Source organism: Macaca mulatta, chromosome 1 (assembly GCF_049350105.2).
Source record: "Macaca mulatta isolate MMU2019108-1 chromosome 1, T2T-MMU8v2.0, whole genome shotgun sequence".
Taxonomy (NCBI): Eukaryota; Metazoa; Chordata; class Mammalia; order Primates; family Cercopithecidae; genus Macaca; species Macaca mulatta.
In genome coordinates, this window is record NC_133406.1 from 194,452,157 (window position 1) to 194,469,233 (window position 17,077).

Below are 17,077 nucleotides of genomic sequence, written 5' to 3' on the forward strand. Positions count from 1 at the left end.
GCCTAGCCTTTCATCTTAATTTTAGACTGAGCCATAAATGCAAAATTTTATCTATTATTGCTTCTGGTGGCCTCAAAAACTATTTTTCAAAGATGTTTCCCTCTAGCCTGTCTTTTCAATAACTAACATTATCATGCATCCTGAAGATTCCTAATAACTGCTTGGATTGGTGTATCTACAGTCACAGTAATGTAAAAGTTGAATCCAAATGGGAGTTTAGTATCTTAATGTTTGTGTATTTCCTGGCAGCAGTAGATATACTGAACTGTTCAGATGAAACATAAAACTTTTTATTGTTGGCTAGGTGTGGTGGCTCATGCCTGTGATCCCAGTGTGCTTTGGAAGCCCAAAGCAGGAGGATCGTTTGAGGCCAGGAGGTCTAGATCAGAATAGCTTTGTAAAGATACCATTTCTACAAAACAACAACAAAACTTTTGTGTAGAAATGTTAAGATTGTAGAACAGAGAATCGCCTATAAGCATCCTGGTTAGTCTTGCTATAAATTCGGGAATTGGGATTATTCTGTAGCAAAGCTGGATAGAGGCCTCTCAAAGAGCCTCACCTTTGGTCTTTTGAGGATTTCCTATACACAACTGATTATAACTGATGCACAAAGGTTGTAGCTAGTGGTCTTGTTAGCTCAGCACTTTAGTTTTGACATTGTTATTGTTTTCATTTTAGGAAAATGTAATAACTTCCTTTTTAAATTAATAGACAATTTTTAAAAATTGTTGGCTTTTTTTTTCTTATCAAGACAAACTTCTGAAATTATCTTTTTTTTTTTTTTTGGAGACAGGGTCTCAGCTTTGTTGCTCAGGCTAGAGTACAGTGGCACGATCATGGCTTACTGCAGCCTCGACCTCCTGAGCTCAAATGATCCTTCCACCTCAGCCTCCCTAGTAGATGGGACTATAGGTGCTTGCCACCACACCCAGCTAAAGATTTAAAAATTATTTTTTGGTAGAGACAGGGTTTTGCCATGTTGCCTAGGCTGGCCTTGAACTCCTGGGCTCAAGTGATCTGTCTGCCTCAGCCTCCCGAAATGCTGGGATTACAGGCATAAGCCACCGCGCCCAGCCTGAAATTATCTTCAGGGCAGCAACATCTCTTCCATAGATAATTAGAAAATGAAAAGTTTTGTATGGCAAAACATGAATATAGGAAAGTCTAGAAAAGTGGTTTTCAATTTTTTTTGGTCTCAGTACCCCTTTTAGACTTAAAAAATTAGAAGACCTCAAAGGGCTTCTCTTTAAGTGGATTATATCTATTGATATTTGTAGTATTAGAATAAAACTGAGAAATTAAAATATATTTAATTCATTAAAAAATAATAAAGCATTATACATGTGGCTTTTTTTTTTTTTTTTTTTTTTTTTTTGAGACAGGGTCTTGCTTTGTTGTTCAGGCTGGTCTTGAACTCCTGGGCTCAAGTGATCCTTCTGCCTCAGCATCCTTCTGCACCACCGTGCCTGGCAAACATATTTTAGCATAACTTTTCTTTTTCTTTTTTTTCTTTTTTTTTTTTTTTGAGACGGAGTCTTGCTCTGTCACCCAGGCTGGAGTGTGGAGCGCAGTGGCGCGATCTTGGCTCACTGCAAGCTCCGCCTCCCAGGTTCATGCCATTCTCCTGCCTCAGCCTCCCAAGTAGCTGGGACTATAGGCATGTGCCACCACGCCCGGCTAATTTTTTTTTGTATTTTTAGTAGGGACAGGGTTTCACCGTGTTAGCCAGGATGGTCTCGATCTCCTGACCTCGTGATTCGCCTGCCTTGGCCTCCCAAAGTGCTGGGATTACAGGCGTGAGCCACCGCGCCCGGCCTAGCGTAACTTTTCTAAATGAAAAAATAACTATATTTTCTAAAAGCGAAAAGAATTAGTGGGAAGAATGGCATTGACATCTTTACTATCCAGCTTCATAGAAGACTTTTTTGGGTTTGTTTTTTTGAGACAGGGTCTCACTCTTTGGCCCAGTTTGGAGTGCAGTGGCGTGATCTCAGCTCACCACAACCTCCATCTCCCAGGCTCACGCAGTTCTCCTGCCTCAGCCTCCTGAGTAGCTGGGATTATAGGCGCCCACCACCACGGCCAGCTAATTTTTGTATTTTTAGTAGAGACGGGGTTTTATCATGTTAGCCAGGCTGGTCTTGGAACTCCTGACCTCAAATGATCCACCTTCCAAAGTGCTGGGATTACAGGTGTGAGCCACCATGCCTGGCCAATAGAAGACATTTAAATTCCCATGTCTGCTCCTGCATTGAGTGTATTGAGATATTACAGGTTATAACCTCTGGAAAACTCCACTGTACAGTTGTAAGAGAATGAGAATGAAAATGGCAAATAATGTCTTAGTGATACTATGAAAATAGTTCTGACCTCTTGGACCCTCTGAAGGGTCTTGGAAACTCTGGATCACATTTTGAGACCTACTAGTCTAGAAGTTAGACTACATAGTTTGATGGACAACCTGGTAAAGTATCTTCTGACTTTGAAGCCAGACACAAAGGTTGTTTTGAAGAAGCTTATTTGCTTACCCTGACATACTTGGTATTTTCAACCTGGCACAATTTAGATTAAGTAACATTTTGGTGGAAAACTGGTACACTGGCCCTATGGTTGGGGAACATACCTGCTGAGAGCTACATTGAAGAAATAGGTCATCTGCCAGTTCATGATCTTACTGTTAACAGGTTAAGCAGCCTTCTGTGGTTGAATTTTTATTTTTAACCCTGCACATTTGGATTCATCTTATATAAAGACTTCTCCTGTGTGTAGTAATATGTTGCTTTTATGATCTAGGTGTCAGTTTTTAATTATATTGTCGTTTGGGACAAATGCTTATATAATCAAATGATGTAAAAGCTATGCCAGTTTTTTGTCTTCTTATTGAAAAAGATTAGTCATTGCTTTCATTTAATATAATGTATAGTGTATCCAACTATGTTTCACTAGAAGTATGGTGATTCTCTCATTTGATAATGCTTTTAAAATTTATTCTCATTGTTTTGATGCTGAATGCTTTTTTTTTTTTTTTTTGAGACGAAGTCTCGCTTTTGTCCCCCAGTCTGGAGTGCAATGACGCGATATCTGCTCACTGCAACCTCTGACTCCCAAGTTCAAGCAATTCTCCTGCCTCAGCCTCCTGAGTAGCTGGGATTACAGGTGCTTACCACGACGCCCAGCTAATTTTTTGTACTTTAAGTAGAGATGGGGTTTCACCATGTTGGCCAGGCTGGTCTCGAACTCCTGACCTCAGGTGATCCACCCGCCTCGGCCTCACAAAGTGCTGGGATTACAGGTGTGAGCCACTGTGCCTGGCTTTTTTTTTTTTTTTTTTTGAGACGAAGTTTCACCCTTGTTGTCCAGGCTGGAGTGCAATGGCGTGATCTCAGCTCACCACAACCTCTGCCTCCTGGGTTCCAGCGATTCTCTTGCCTCAGGCTCCTGAGTAGCTGGGATTACAGACACATGCCACCACGCCCAACTAATTTTGTATTTTTAGTAGAGATGGGGTTTCTCCATGTTGGTCAAGCTAGTCTCGAACTCCTGACCTCAGGTGTTCCGCCCACCTGGGCCTTCCAAAGTGCTGGGATTACAGGTGTGAGCCACTGTGTCCAGCTGATGCTGAATACTTTTATATTTTTCTTAGAATGTAGAAAAGATAGGACATGTTTATGATTGCCATATTTAATAAGGTAGGTAGAAAAATACAAATGTATCTATGTGATGTGATACAATTTTTTATTGGTATTAAAGAGGGAGATAGCCTGAGTATAGTAGAAAGAAAACAGGCTTTGGAAATAGATGACATAGATTACAAAACTAGCCTTGCTTCTTATCCTGCCCAGTGTTATATGGGTAGTACTTTAACCTCTCTGTGCATCTGTTTTCTGTAAAATTGAACTAATACCTACCTTTGCAGACTTGTGGGGATTAAATGTACCATATCAATATCTGGTACAGTATTTGACATATAGTGTGTACCCAATAAGTGTAGTTGTATTTAGAGCTTCTTACTGATAACATGTAATTATCCCATATCTACCTCTTTGGGTACTCTTGCAGTCAAAACCTTTGAGCTATTTTGCCCCATTCTTTTCTTCCTTCCCAGTGTTTACTGGGGCCACATTTTATCCATTTTGTTTTTTGGAAGTGTTCTCTAGGGTCTTTTCTAGTTATAACATTTCACGAGTCTATGGAAATGTCAACCCAAGTCATCTTTTCCTTTTAGTTTCTAACTGGACTCTTGTCCAGTTCCTCAATACCTCACCTTAGAAATGATTTGTAATGAAAGTAATAGTTGCTAACATTTGTTGAACAATTATTGTAGTCCAAGTACTATGTTAAATGATTTTATATGTATTCTTTTAGCCACACAACAACCTTATAAAATTGGCGCTATTATTATCCCACTCTACAGACAGGAAACTGAGACTTAGGTTTAGTAACTTACCAAGTAGCAGAGCAGGTCTGTCTGCCTAACTAAAGCCTGGGTTCTTAACCAGTACCTCCTAACTGGTTGCTCTGTTTCTGATTTCTTCTTCCCCTCACTGTAAGTTTGTCCTGAATTCTTCAGCCAGGTTAGTTCTACTGAAATGTTATTTTCATTGTTTTACCGTTCTTCTCAAAAATAATCAGCAGCTCTTAATTTCTTTTAAGTAGAGATCATATTCTTAAACTTTAGTAATATGGCACCAATTTATATATTTATAACTTATTACTAATTTTCTATTCATACTTATAGTTGAGTTCCTTCTAACCCTATACCCTGATTGCTCATTCCTATCTCAAGCTTTTGCTTAACCTGCTTCCTATGTAGATATGCCCCTCCCACCCCCATCTTTAAATCAAGATCCTATCTGAGTCCCCCTTTCTTCTTAAAACCTTCTCCAAAAATTCTAGCACTGTACCCCTTTGTATGTAGGGCTATCTCTGTTATTTTGACATGGTATCATGTGTTATATTATGATACTTAATTATATCATAAATATAATTCACCTCCCTAACCAGATAAGTTTCTTGAGGCCAGGCTGTTGTATTTCCATCGTATCTTTTTTTCTTTTTTTTTTTTTTTTGAGACAGGGTCTCATTTTGTCACTGAGGGGTGCAGTGGCGCACTGCAGCCTAAACTCTTGGGCACAGGTGATCCTCCCACCTCAGCCTCCTGATTAACTGGGACTACAAGCATGTGCCACCATGCCCAGCTTGTATCTTTTTTCCCTAAACATCCAGTGCCCAAGTATTTTGTTAATTTTAGGCCCATGGATCCAACTAGCTTCATTTTGTGACTTAAGCTTTAAAATGTTAATATTATTTATTATCAGCATGTGACCTCTAAACTTATGAAGATAATTCGCTGGACACTTATTGTAACAAAGGGAGTAATGGAAAAAAATGCAATGCTTAATGTTATTAGCAAGATTTATATGGTTTTGAGTAAAAGTTGTTTTTGAAACTTTGAACAACTAGAAATGAGTAGGCAGGGCACGGTGGCTCACACCTGTAATCCCAGCACATTGAGGTGCCGAGGCGGGTGGATCACTTGAGGTCAGGAGTTTGAGACCAGCCTGGCCAACATGGTGAAACCCCATCTCTACTAAAAAGAAAAAAATTTGCCAGGCGTGGTGGCGCGCGCCTGTAGTCCCAGCTACTCAGGAGGCTGAGGCAGGAGAATCGCTTGAACCCTGGAGGCAGAGGTTGTAGCGAGCTGAGATCGCACCATTGCATTCCAGCCTGGGCGTCAGAGCGAGACTCTATCTCAAAAAAGAAATAAGTTTTTCACAGTGTATTAGGTTAGTTTTACATAGCACAGGGCCAAATGGAGAGTTTTAAGTTATCCAGTGTGTTATTATACCAATTAATTTTACCATGTGTAAGACTTGACTTTTAACAAGGTAAAGTGAGCCATCAAGCCTTATTAAAGATCAGTTTCCACATTGCTTGCCCATATATGTTGTATGTATTGTTCCTTGTGCATATTTGTAAATTCACACAAAGTAAAAGGGTTATCTCATTGTTTTATTTATTTATTTATTTTTTTTTTTGAGACAGGGTCTTGCTCTGTTGCCCAGGCTGGAGTGCAGTGGCATGATCACAACTTACGGCAGCCTTCACACCTCAGCCTCCCAAGTATATGGGGCTACAAGCATGCACCACCACACCTGGCTGATTTTTAAAGTTCGTTATTTTAATAAAAGAGACAGTAGGCTATGTCCAACCTGCCAAATCATACCGTTTTGCATGTCCCATATCAGTATGAAAACTGCCCTATAACTTGGTATTGATGAACCAACACAAAGCCAAAGTTAATACCATCTACCCTTATCCATACTTGGACTTCCTGTCTCATGTTCTGTTTGTGGGCCAGATTGCCTGTCCTTACCTGAGGATATGCAACAACAAATCCAGAGCATGCAGCTGTGTAATCTTAAATATTGTGATAGTTTTTATTTATTAACTATTTTAAAATATTTATTATTTTTTTAAATAGAGATAGAGTTTTTCCAGGTTGCCCAGGCTGGTTTTGAACTCCTGGGCTCAAGCAATCCTTCCACCTCAGCCTCCCAAAATGCTGGAATTACAGGTGTGAGCCACCGTGCCCAGCCAGTATTTGTTTTTAAACTTAAGAAAAATTCAATTATGAATCAAAATTAAAAATCTGAATGAAAATTGCTTTGAAAAAGGTCTTGCTGAAAGGAATTGTTGTGCTGGAAATATATTGCTTTAGATTCTGTTCTTACATGTGTATTAGGCTTTTTTTTTCCATAGGGGATAGAGTGACCTTTCTACAACAGGGTCACTCAATATGGTCTAATTTATGTTGAACTGCTAATAGACATTTATAGAATTAGCCACAACCTTTTTTTCTGATGTTCTGGGACGTATTTTATAAAATATTTAATTCATATGTTTTCAGCTATAAGCAACAGAACTAATTCAAAATGGCTTTAAAAATAATAAATTTTATCTTCTCATTTAATAGAGTTAGTTGATTTCAGGAGTTCAACAATGTCAGTAAAAACCCTGTATTTTGCTTAACCATATATTGCTCAATTCTGCCATCCTTGGGACTGGCTTCATCCTCAGGCTAGTAGCAAAATGGTTGCAGTGATTCCAGGCATCATATCCATAAACAACAACTTCTAAAAGAAGAGGAAAAATATCTCTTCCCATGCCACTGTTTTTGGATAGAGGAAACTTCCTTCAAAAACCTCTAGCAAACTTCATTCCCATTTTTTTTGGCCAGAATTGGGTCATAGGCTAGTTCCTGAACCAGTCACCAGTAAATACCCTTAGGTTAATCACGTTTCTCAATCTGGAATGGTGTTGGCTTCTACTGAGGTATATAGTTGTATTGGGGAGAGATTCTGTTAAAGAGGAAGAGGGAGAGAATTAATGCTAGGAAATTAATTTGGAAAACCATAACTCTCTTCAATGTTACTGTCTTTGTCAATAAACAGTATTAGCAAGTTATTTTTTACTTTTTCAGAGTTAAAATCTAGCTGTGGGAAATGCATTTTCATTTTCTGTTATTTTTGAGATGGAGTCTTGCTCTGTCGCCAGGCTGGAATGCAGTGGCGCCATCTCAGCTCACTGCAACCTCCACCTCCCGGGTTTGAGCAATTCTCTTGCCTCAGCCTCCTGATTGGCTGGGATTACAGGCACCCACCACCATGCCTGGCTAATTTTTTTATTTTTAGGAGAAACGCGGTTTCACCATGTTGGTCAGGATGGTCTCGATCTCTTGACCTTGTAATCCACCCACCTTGGCCTCCCAAAGTACTGGGATTACAGGCGTGAGCCACTGCGCGCAGCCACATTTTCATTTTCTAAGTTGGACTTCATATTAACTTCATTGAGTTAATATAAGATAGACCTTTTTCTGTCTTGTTGGTTGCTTACTAGAAGATAAGGAAGCTAACATTTCTGGTTGACAGTTAACTAATTTGAGGAATATAGGCATTGGAATAGAGTGTTAGTATAGCAAGTAAATGGGTGTAAGAGAACATTTTGCAAAACTATACATTTAAAATTCTAAAGTTCAGTAAATTAAGTAAACTTGGGACCTATGGAATGATTTATGATAGAAAGCTAACCTGAAAAATTAGGAGCCGTCAAGCCTGGGCAACATGGAGAAACCCCGTCTTTACAAAAAATGCAAAAATTAGCTGTGCATGGTGGTGCACTTTTATAGTCCCAGCTACTTGGGAGGCTGAGGTGGGAGGATCACTTGAGCCCTGGAAGTCGAGGCTGCACTGAGCTGTGATTATACCACTGCACTCTAGCCTGGGTGACAGGGCAAGACCCTGTCTCAAAAAAAAAAAAAAAAAATTAGGAGTTGGATACAGTGGCATGTACCTGTAGCCTCAGCTACTTGCAAGGCCAAGATGGGAGTTTTGCTTGAAACCAAGAGTTGAAGATCAACCTGGGCAACATAGTGAGATTATCTCAAAAAAAAAAAAAAAAAAATTGGAATACTACTTTAAACCTGTCGATTATATCTTTCAATTAAAATGTATGATGTGCCTAAGTATTGATTTTTCTCAGTATGTTAGAAATCTAGAGGCAGTATAGTGGAGTAGTTAAGAGAGGAGTCTCTGGAATCAGAATGCCTGAGTTCAGATTGTGCCTCTGCCACTTCTTAACATGTGTCCTTTGGCAATTTACTTATCTTTTCTGTGTTGTGGTTTCCTCACCCAAAAAGTAGGGTGATAATGGTCACTTAATAGGGTTATGAGGATTTAGGAGATTAATAACTGTCAAGTACTTAGTGTGGTACTTGGAACACCTGTAAATTTTTTTTGTTTGTGTGTTAATTCATGTTTTTCAACAAATATTTGACTGCCAGGCACTATTATAAGTGTAGTAGCAAACAAAACAGCAAAAATGCTTCATGGATTCTACATTTCTAAGGGAGTGAAGAGAGCAGAGAATAAACAAATTCATAAGTAAAATACATAATGATGGTGATAAATGCTGTGGAGAAAGAAACAGAGGATAAAAATAGAGTACAGGATGAGAGATCTGCTATTTTAAATAGGAGGCCAGGGAGGGCCTGACCTAAAGGAATGAGGGAGCAGGTCATACGGAAATAACAGGTGTGAGGATGGGGGTTCCAGGTAGAGGATATCAGATGACCTACCCTGAGGCAGGAGCATCACTGTGATGTATTCAGGGATCATCTAGGAGGCCAGTGTGACTAGAATGGAATGAGGGAAAAGTAGTAAAAAAAGAAGACAAGTGGCCAGGCGTGGTGGCTAATGCCTGTAATCCCGGCACTTTGAGAAGTTGAGGTGGGCAGATCACCTGAGGTCAGGAGTTTGAGACCAGCCTGGCCAACGTGACAAAACCCTGTATCTACTAATAATATAAAAATTATTTGGGTGTGGTTGTGGGCGCCCATAATCTCAGGTACTTGGGAGGCTGAGACAGGGAACCTGGGAGGCAGAGGTTGCAGTGAGCTGAGATCGTGCTACTGCATTCCAGCCTGGGTGGTAGAGCAAGACTCCATCTCAAAAAAAAAAAAAGTAATGTTATGGGTGGTGAGGCTTTGCCACCATGTATGCCATTGTAAGCCATTGTAAGAATTTTGGCTTTTAAAACTTGTATGAGATGAGAAGCCATCAAAGTGTATTGAACAGTGATGTACTATGATTCTTGGCTTAAAGAATCATTCTAGCTGCTGGTGGAAAGAGGGAAAGGTGGAATTAGAGAAACTGGTTAGGAGGCTATTGCAACAATCAAGCTGAGGGGTGATGGTGGCTTGGACAAGGGTAGAAGCTGTGAGGTTGTAAAAAGTGGTTGTGTTCCAAATGTTACTAGTTATATAGCTTGTCATTTCCAAACTGACTTACTTTATTTTCTAATTTCTTAGCTTTGTATTTCTCCATATGCTATATATGCTTTAATAATTAATAAGTTTAACTTTTAAAATAATGCCAAAGCTATTTATATGTATTTTGATGTATTTTTCTGTGTGGGTTTTTTTTTTTTTTTTTTTTGTGACTGGGTCTTGCTCTGTTGCCCAGGCTGGAGTGCAGTGGCACCAACAGCTAACTGTAGCCTTGACCTCCTGGGCTCAAGTGGTCTTCCCACCTTAGCCTTCTGAGTAGCTGGGACTGACTACAGGCATGCACTACCACACCTGGCTAATTAAAACAATTTTTTTTTTGTAGAGACAGGATCTTGCTGTGTTGTCCAGACTGGCCTTGAACTCCTGGCCTCAGGCACTTCCCTTACTCTGGCCTCGCAAGTCCTGGGGTTACAGGCCTGAGCCATTAAGCCTGGCCTCTCTCTTTTTTCTTTTCTTTTCTTTTCTTTTCTTTTCTTTTCTTTTCTTTTCTTTTCTTTTCTTTTCTTTTCTTTTCTTTCTTTGTTGTCCAGACTGGCCTTGAACTCCTGGCCTCAGGCACTTCCCTTACTCTGGCCTCGCAAGTCCTGGGGTTACAGGCCTGAGCCATTAAGCCTGGCCTATCTCTCTTTCTTTCTTTCTTTCTTTCTTTCTTTCTTTCTTTCTTTCTTTCTTTCTTTCTTTCTTTCTTTTTCTTTCTTTCTTTCTTTCTTTTCTTTCTTTTCTTTCTTTTCTTTCTTTTCTTTCTTTTCTTTCTTTCTTTTCTTCCTTTCTTCCTTTCTTTCCTTTGTTTCCTTTGTTTCCTTTGTTTTCTTTGTTTTCTTTCTCTTTCTTCTTTCTCAGGTTTCACTCTGTTGCCCAGGCTGGAGTGCAGTGGCATGATCTTGGTTCACTGCAGCCTCAATCTGCCAAGCTCAAGCAATCCTCCTACCTCAGCCTCCCGAGTAGCTGGGACTACAAGTGTGTGCCACCATGCCCAGCTAATTTTTCTCTTTTTTGAAGTGTTAAGTGATTCAGATCTCTGACATCCAGTTGCCAAGCAACAGTATATGTGGCCTTGGTTGTTTGATGAAAGCTTGCTCATGAGTTACTTTTTAAGTAAACATTAGTTGATAAATTTAGATTGTACTATAATATACTTTTTTTTTTTTGGAGACAGGATATTGCTGTCACCTAGACTGGAGTGCAGTGGCACAAACATGACTCACTGTAGCCTTGACCTCCTGGGCTCAAGTGATCCTCCTGCCCCAGCCTCCTGAGTAGCTAGGACTATAGGTGCATGCCACCATACCTGGCTAATTTTTTGACTTTTTTGTTGGGATGAGGTCTTACTGTGTTGCCCATGCTGGTTTTGAACTCCTGAGCTCAAACGGTCCTCCTGCCTTGGCCTCCCGAAGTGCTGGGATTATAGATGTGAGCCACCACACCCAGCCAATTTACTTTCAGAAGTAACTTTGGAAGAGAAAATTTCCTGATGTTCTTAGTTTTTTTGGTGGGCTGTGAAGGGGAGAAGAAACTAGAGAGAACGAAGCCATGCCATACATGTTTCATTTTACTTAATGTGCTGAAGTTCTTGCTTTCTGAGAATAATTAATACAGATGTATGTTATTTTCTTTTTGGTGTAATGTTTACGTGCTTGAGGATAGATAGATATTGATATAAAATGGGTAAAGTATCTGTGTTTAAGAGCTCCAGACTCAGGTTGTTGGAATTTCCTATTCTAGCCCTGCCTGTTTCTAGTTTGTGACCATGGACAGTTTTCTAATCTGTATAGCATAGAAAAGAATATTAATCCTACTGTAGGATTATTGTGAGAACTATATGAAATAGTACACATAAGACACTTAGGGCAGGTATCTATTGTTCTTGTTATTTTCATTATTTATTTATTTAAAACAAAAATTTATTTATTTATTTATTTAAAACAAAAAAAATTTTTTTATTTTGAGATAGAGTCTTGCTCTATCACCCAGGCTGGAGTGCAGTGGTGTGATCTCTGCTCACTGCAGTCTCTGCCTCCTGGGTTCAAGTGATTCTTCTGCCTCACCCTCCCCAGTAGCTGGGACTGCAAAGGCATATTTTTAAAAAAGAGATAAGGTCTCCCAGGCTAGCCTGCAGTGCCCTGATCATAGCTCACTGCAACCTTGAGCTGGGTTTAAGGGATCCTCCTCCCTCAGCCACCCAAGTAGCTAAGACTACAAATATGCACTAAAAGCCTGGCTACTTTTTTTTTATTTTTAATTTTTGTAGAGACGGCATCTCACTATATTTCCCAGGATGGTCTCAAACTCCTGTCCTCAAGTGATCCTCCTGCCTCAGGCTCCCAAAGCAGTGGGATTATAGGCATGAGCCGCTGTGCCTGGCTTGTTTTCATTATTATTAATAAAACTGGGATGCTTTGTGGCCCATCTCCATAGTGTCCCATTGAGAGGAAGAACCAGCCTAACATTCAAATTAAATTGAAAAGTAATTTAAGTATTCCATCTTCTCAAAAATGCCAAAGGGGTTTACATTCATAAAGCTACAATACTACTTAAAATCCTATTTCTTCATGTTTGGGATGGTTAATCCCAAACTTTCTTCTCTCTTAAAACTTACCAACTCATAACAACGTGAATGGTCTCATTTTTGTGTTTCTTTTGTAACCCTTCTCAAACCTATTAAGTTTCTATTCCATGAGTACCTGCCTCCCGTTAAACTCTCTCCTTTGCGTGTGTTGTTATTCTGATCTGTACAGTAAGGGCCAGAAACCAAGAGAGCAAAGAAAAGAAGCTATGAATACTCAAATATAGCAACATTTTCGCTTCTGTCACACTTACCTGTGGTAGAGGATATAACATGCTTTGGCTTTTGGAAAAAAGTCTGTTTAGTTTTAGAAGGACAATGAGGTGATTCAGACCTGTTGCAGGACATTAATTCGGGACTTGGAATTTAGTTTTTCTCCAGATAGTCATAAACTATATAAGAGCTATCATATCTTTCTAACTGGGACTGGTTCCTAGTGTTCAGCCCTTGAAATTTAGTATTGCCAGATAAAATATATGCAATATGGACCATGCAGTATTATTCATTGTTTATTTGAAATTCAAATTTAACTGGGTGTCCTATATTTTTATTTGCTAAATCTGGCAACCTTAATTTAGAGAGAGGGTGCCGACTAGGCTGTATTTTCTAGTACATTCTCTGTGGTGGTTAAGAATACATGTGTAACTTGATGTAGTGGATATGAGGATACTTTCAGCTTTGATAACAGAAAATCCAACTCAAATTAGTTAAAACAAAGGGAATTTGAATTTGAATTACATAGGCTTATGTAATTGAAAAGACCAAAGGGAGTGAGGGCCCCTGGCATAGTTTGATCAAGGATACAGGCTTTGGCCCTGTTTTTCTATAATTCTCTTGACTTTACCCTGTATTAGCTTTTTTTTCTCATACGGGCTTCCCCAGTAGTACAAGATGGCTGCCTTTGTATGTTTCCTCATTCCTGGGAGAGAAAGAAGATGTTTCCTACAAATACAGTGCAAAAATCCTAAGCTTGACACTAGTTGAACCATCTCGTGCTCCAAAGGATCACTGTCTTAAAATCTGGGTAGCTTTCTGTGTCTAGACCAGTGGCTTTTAAACTTGAGTGTGCATTAGAACTACCTGGAGGACTTGTGAAATTACAGACTGCAGCCAGACACTGTGGCTCATGCCAGTAATCCCAGCACTGTTGGAGGCCAAGGCGGGAGGATTACGTGAGTCCAGGAATTCAAGATCAGCCTGGGCAACATGGTGAAACTCTGTCTCTACCAAAAAAAAAAAAAAAAAAAAGGCCGGGCGCGGTGGCTCAAGCCTGTAATCCCAGCACTTTGGGAGGCCGAGACGGGCGGATCACGAGGTCAGGAGATCGAGACCATCCTGGCTAACATGGTGAAATCCCGTCTCTACTAAAAATACGAAAAAAAAAACTAGCCGGGCTCGGTGGCGGGCGCCTGTAGTCCCAGCTATTCGGGAGGCTGAGGCAGGAGAATGGCGTAAACCCAGGAGGCGGAGCTTGCAGTGAGCCGAAATCCGGCCACTGCACTCCAGCCTGGGCGACAGAGCGAGACTCCGTCTCAAAACAACAACGACAACAACAACAACAACAAAATTAATGAGGCCTGGTGATGTATACCTGTAGTCTGAGCTACTTGGGAGGCTGAGATGGGAGGATTGCTTGAGCCTGGGAGGTCAAGGCTGCACTGAGCTGTGATTATGCCGCTGCACTGCAGCCTGGATGACAGAGAAGATGCTATCTCAAAAAACAAAAACACAACACACAAATTGCTAGGTCCTTCCCCCAAAATGTCTAGTTGAGTAGGTTCAGTAGACTTGGTTCCAAGAAGTTGTATTTGTAACACGTTCCCAGATGTTACTGATTTTGCTGGTCACAAACCACACTTTAAGAACCACTGTTATGTCAAATCAGGGCTTACTCCTGGAGCTGAGGAAGGGGTCAATCCCACTTAAACTTTTTACCAGTGAGGGGAGGGGGTAAGATGTTTGGAAGATAACAACAATGTCCACTGAAGAGAGGACTACTGGTTTTTTTTGCATATCTAGTTTCTCTTCCCTCTTACTTAGGTAAGAACTTCCTGATTTTTCTCTTGGAACCACTCCTCCTTCATTTGGAATGATGTGGCTTGGGTGGTTGGCCTAACCCATTGGTTTAAGGGTGGGCACGTGATCTAGGCCTGGTCAATGAGAGCACTTGCATAGTCACAGTGATCAGCCCAGGAGTGAATAGGGCAGTGATCTTTGTAGTTTAGTCAGTGTATGTTAGTATACGTTGCCATTTACTGTCCTGGCTAGGGATATGAAGATTACATAATCCCTGTCCTCAAGAAGCTCAGACTGTAGTTACGAAAGACATACCTGTAAATATACCACGCAACGCTCCTCTTTATAATTCCCTCTCTTTCTCCTGGCTGTCATCTAAAATATATTTTTATTATATACTGTACTACCACCTTTACAATCCTTAACCATACTTATAATTGTTTAGTGTCTTTAGTCCTCATTAAATTATAAATTCCATCAGGATAAGGACTGAGACCATAATTAGTTGCTGGATCTTCAATACCTAGCCCTGTCTCTGGCACATAGAAAGTACTCAGTAAATACTGATTGAATGGATGTCGAAGTATAGCAGTAGAAGAATATATAAACGAAATAGGGAATCATTGGTTTACTGGTAGGGTAGGAGAAGTAACAGCCTGAATAAATGCATAAAGTTATTAAAACACCTTAAGTTTTGTTGAAGACAATGTATGAGATAGGACATGGCCTGTGCATGGTGGCTCATGCTTGTAATTCTGGCGTTTTGGGAGGCTGTGGTGGGAGGATCACTTGAGCTCAGGAGTTCAATACCAGCCTGGGCAACATAATGAGATCCCCATCTCTTTAAAAAAAATCTGGTTGGGTGTGGTGGCATATGACTGTAGTCCCAGCTACTCAGGAGGCTGAGGTGGGAGGATTCCTTGGGCCCAGGAGGCTGTAGCGAACTGTGATTGGGCCACTGCACTCCAGCTTGGGCAACAGGGCATAACCTTGTCTCAAAAAAAAAAAAAAAAAAATTGAGAGATAGGAAGTTGTATTAGATGAATCTGGACCAGTAGGTGGGGTCCAGCTCATGAAAGTCCCTGAAGGCTACATTTAGGGGTTGAATTTTATCCTGCTGACATTTGGGAAGTCATTGACTGATTGGTTTTAAGTAGGGAAGAGAGTACATTGGCTATAAGGTGAAAAACAGATTGGAGGAGAATAAGATTAAAGAAGGAAAACTGGTTAGGAGGCTATTTCAGTACAGAAGAAAGATGTTATGAAACCATAAGGCTAAGATTGTAGCAGTGAGACTGAATAGTAGAGTTGTTTAAAAAGTAGGATTGGTGGACCTTAGAGGCTATTCTGAGGAAAATGAAGTAATCTAGAATGACTTTTAGTTTTCTAGCTTGGTAGATGGTGGTAGTATAAACCAAGAGAAGCAAGTTGAGGAAGAAGGCCAGATTTGGATTATATGGCCTCTTACATAAAAATGAGGGAATGGTGAAATGGCCCAGGTTTTCTCCTTTTGGTGGGATTCTTTTTCTCTTAGGTTTCACTTGGGCAGGAGAGGAGAGTGGCTTCTACTACTTCTAGGTTTGGGGACTAGAGCAGATGATAGTAAATCAGATATTACTGAGTTCATAGGGTGGAGGAGAGATTATAGTGAGAACTGAATGCTTCCAGGTTTTAGTTGCTAAAGTAATTTTTAGTTTTCAGATGTTTAAGCTGCCTCATCCTTTTTGAAAGCAAGTGTATAAATTATAAGAAAATTAACTCTTAAGATTCATGAATTAGCTTCACTATTGGTGGAGACGTGAATTGCTGCAGCTGTTTTGGAAAGTTTGTCAGTATATAGTAAAATAGCTCTTCTGGGAATCTGTTCTGTAGAAATAAAAGTGTCAACATATGAAGGTATATGTATGGATATTTTTATAACGTTTCCAATATTTGCTACTAAAAACAGCCTGAATATCCATCAGAAGTAGGTATGGAAGTGTAAATTGTCATGTACCTATGTTGTGGAATATTTTGCAACTCAGAGAATGTATTATAATTCTGTATATATTTACCTGGAGGGATGTCTGTGATAGATTGTAGAGTAAGACAAACAAGTTATAAAGAAATGTGTTTAATAAGATCCCATTTTTATAAAAAACCAAAAACAATGTTTCACATTCTTTTTTAGGATTATAGGAACCTGAAGAAAGGTGTAAAGGTGTATTTCATTTCAGATCCTCTTTCCATGTCTTATTGCAGTGAACAAAAGAAAGTCCTTATTTTATGTAGGAGGACATGTGACAATAAATAAGTGAATATATAGTATGTTAGGTGGAGATAAATATTATAGAGAAAACAACTATTGGCTTAAGGGGGATGGAGGACAGAGATGGAATTGCTATTTTATTTTGGGTAGTCAGAGGAGGCCTCACTGATATGGTGACTTAACTTTCTTTTTGTGAAATACAGTACTAAAAAGTGTAGGAAACATAAACATACAGTTTGTTGGCTTCATGTAAATTGAACAGCTACTTAACAACCACCTAGATAAAGATTTTATAGATAGCCAGCTTCTCAGAGACCCAAAACATGCCCCCACTCTTTTTTTTTTTTTGAGACAGAGTCTCGCTCTGTCACCCAGGCTGGAGTGCAGTGGTATGATCTCA

The 17,077-nt window shown here is 39.8% G+C and overlaps 1 protein-coding gene and 1 long non-coding RNA gene across 15 annotated transcripts in view; one reads left to right on the forward strand and one right to left on the reverse strand.

Annotated features, from left to right (window-relative positions):
• The window catches only part of PIK3R3 (phosphoinositide-3-kinase regulatory subunit 3), a 138,314-nt gene that overhangs the window by 46,769 nt on the left and 74,468 nt on the right, over positions 1-17,077 (forward strand).
• On the reverse strand, positions 4,791-8,467 carry LOC144333662 (uncharacterized). Its single transcript, XR_013402574.1, has 2 exons — positions 6,592-8,467; positions 4,791-5,152 (listed from the first exon to the last, which is right to left on the reverse strand). It is a non-coding gene; the product is annotated as an uncharacterized LOC144333662 (long non-coding RNA).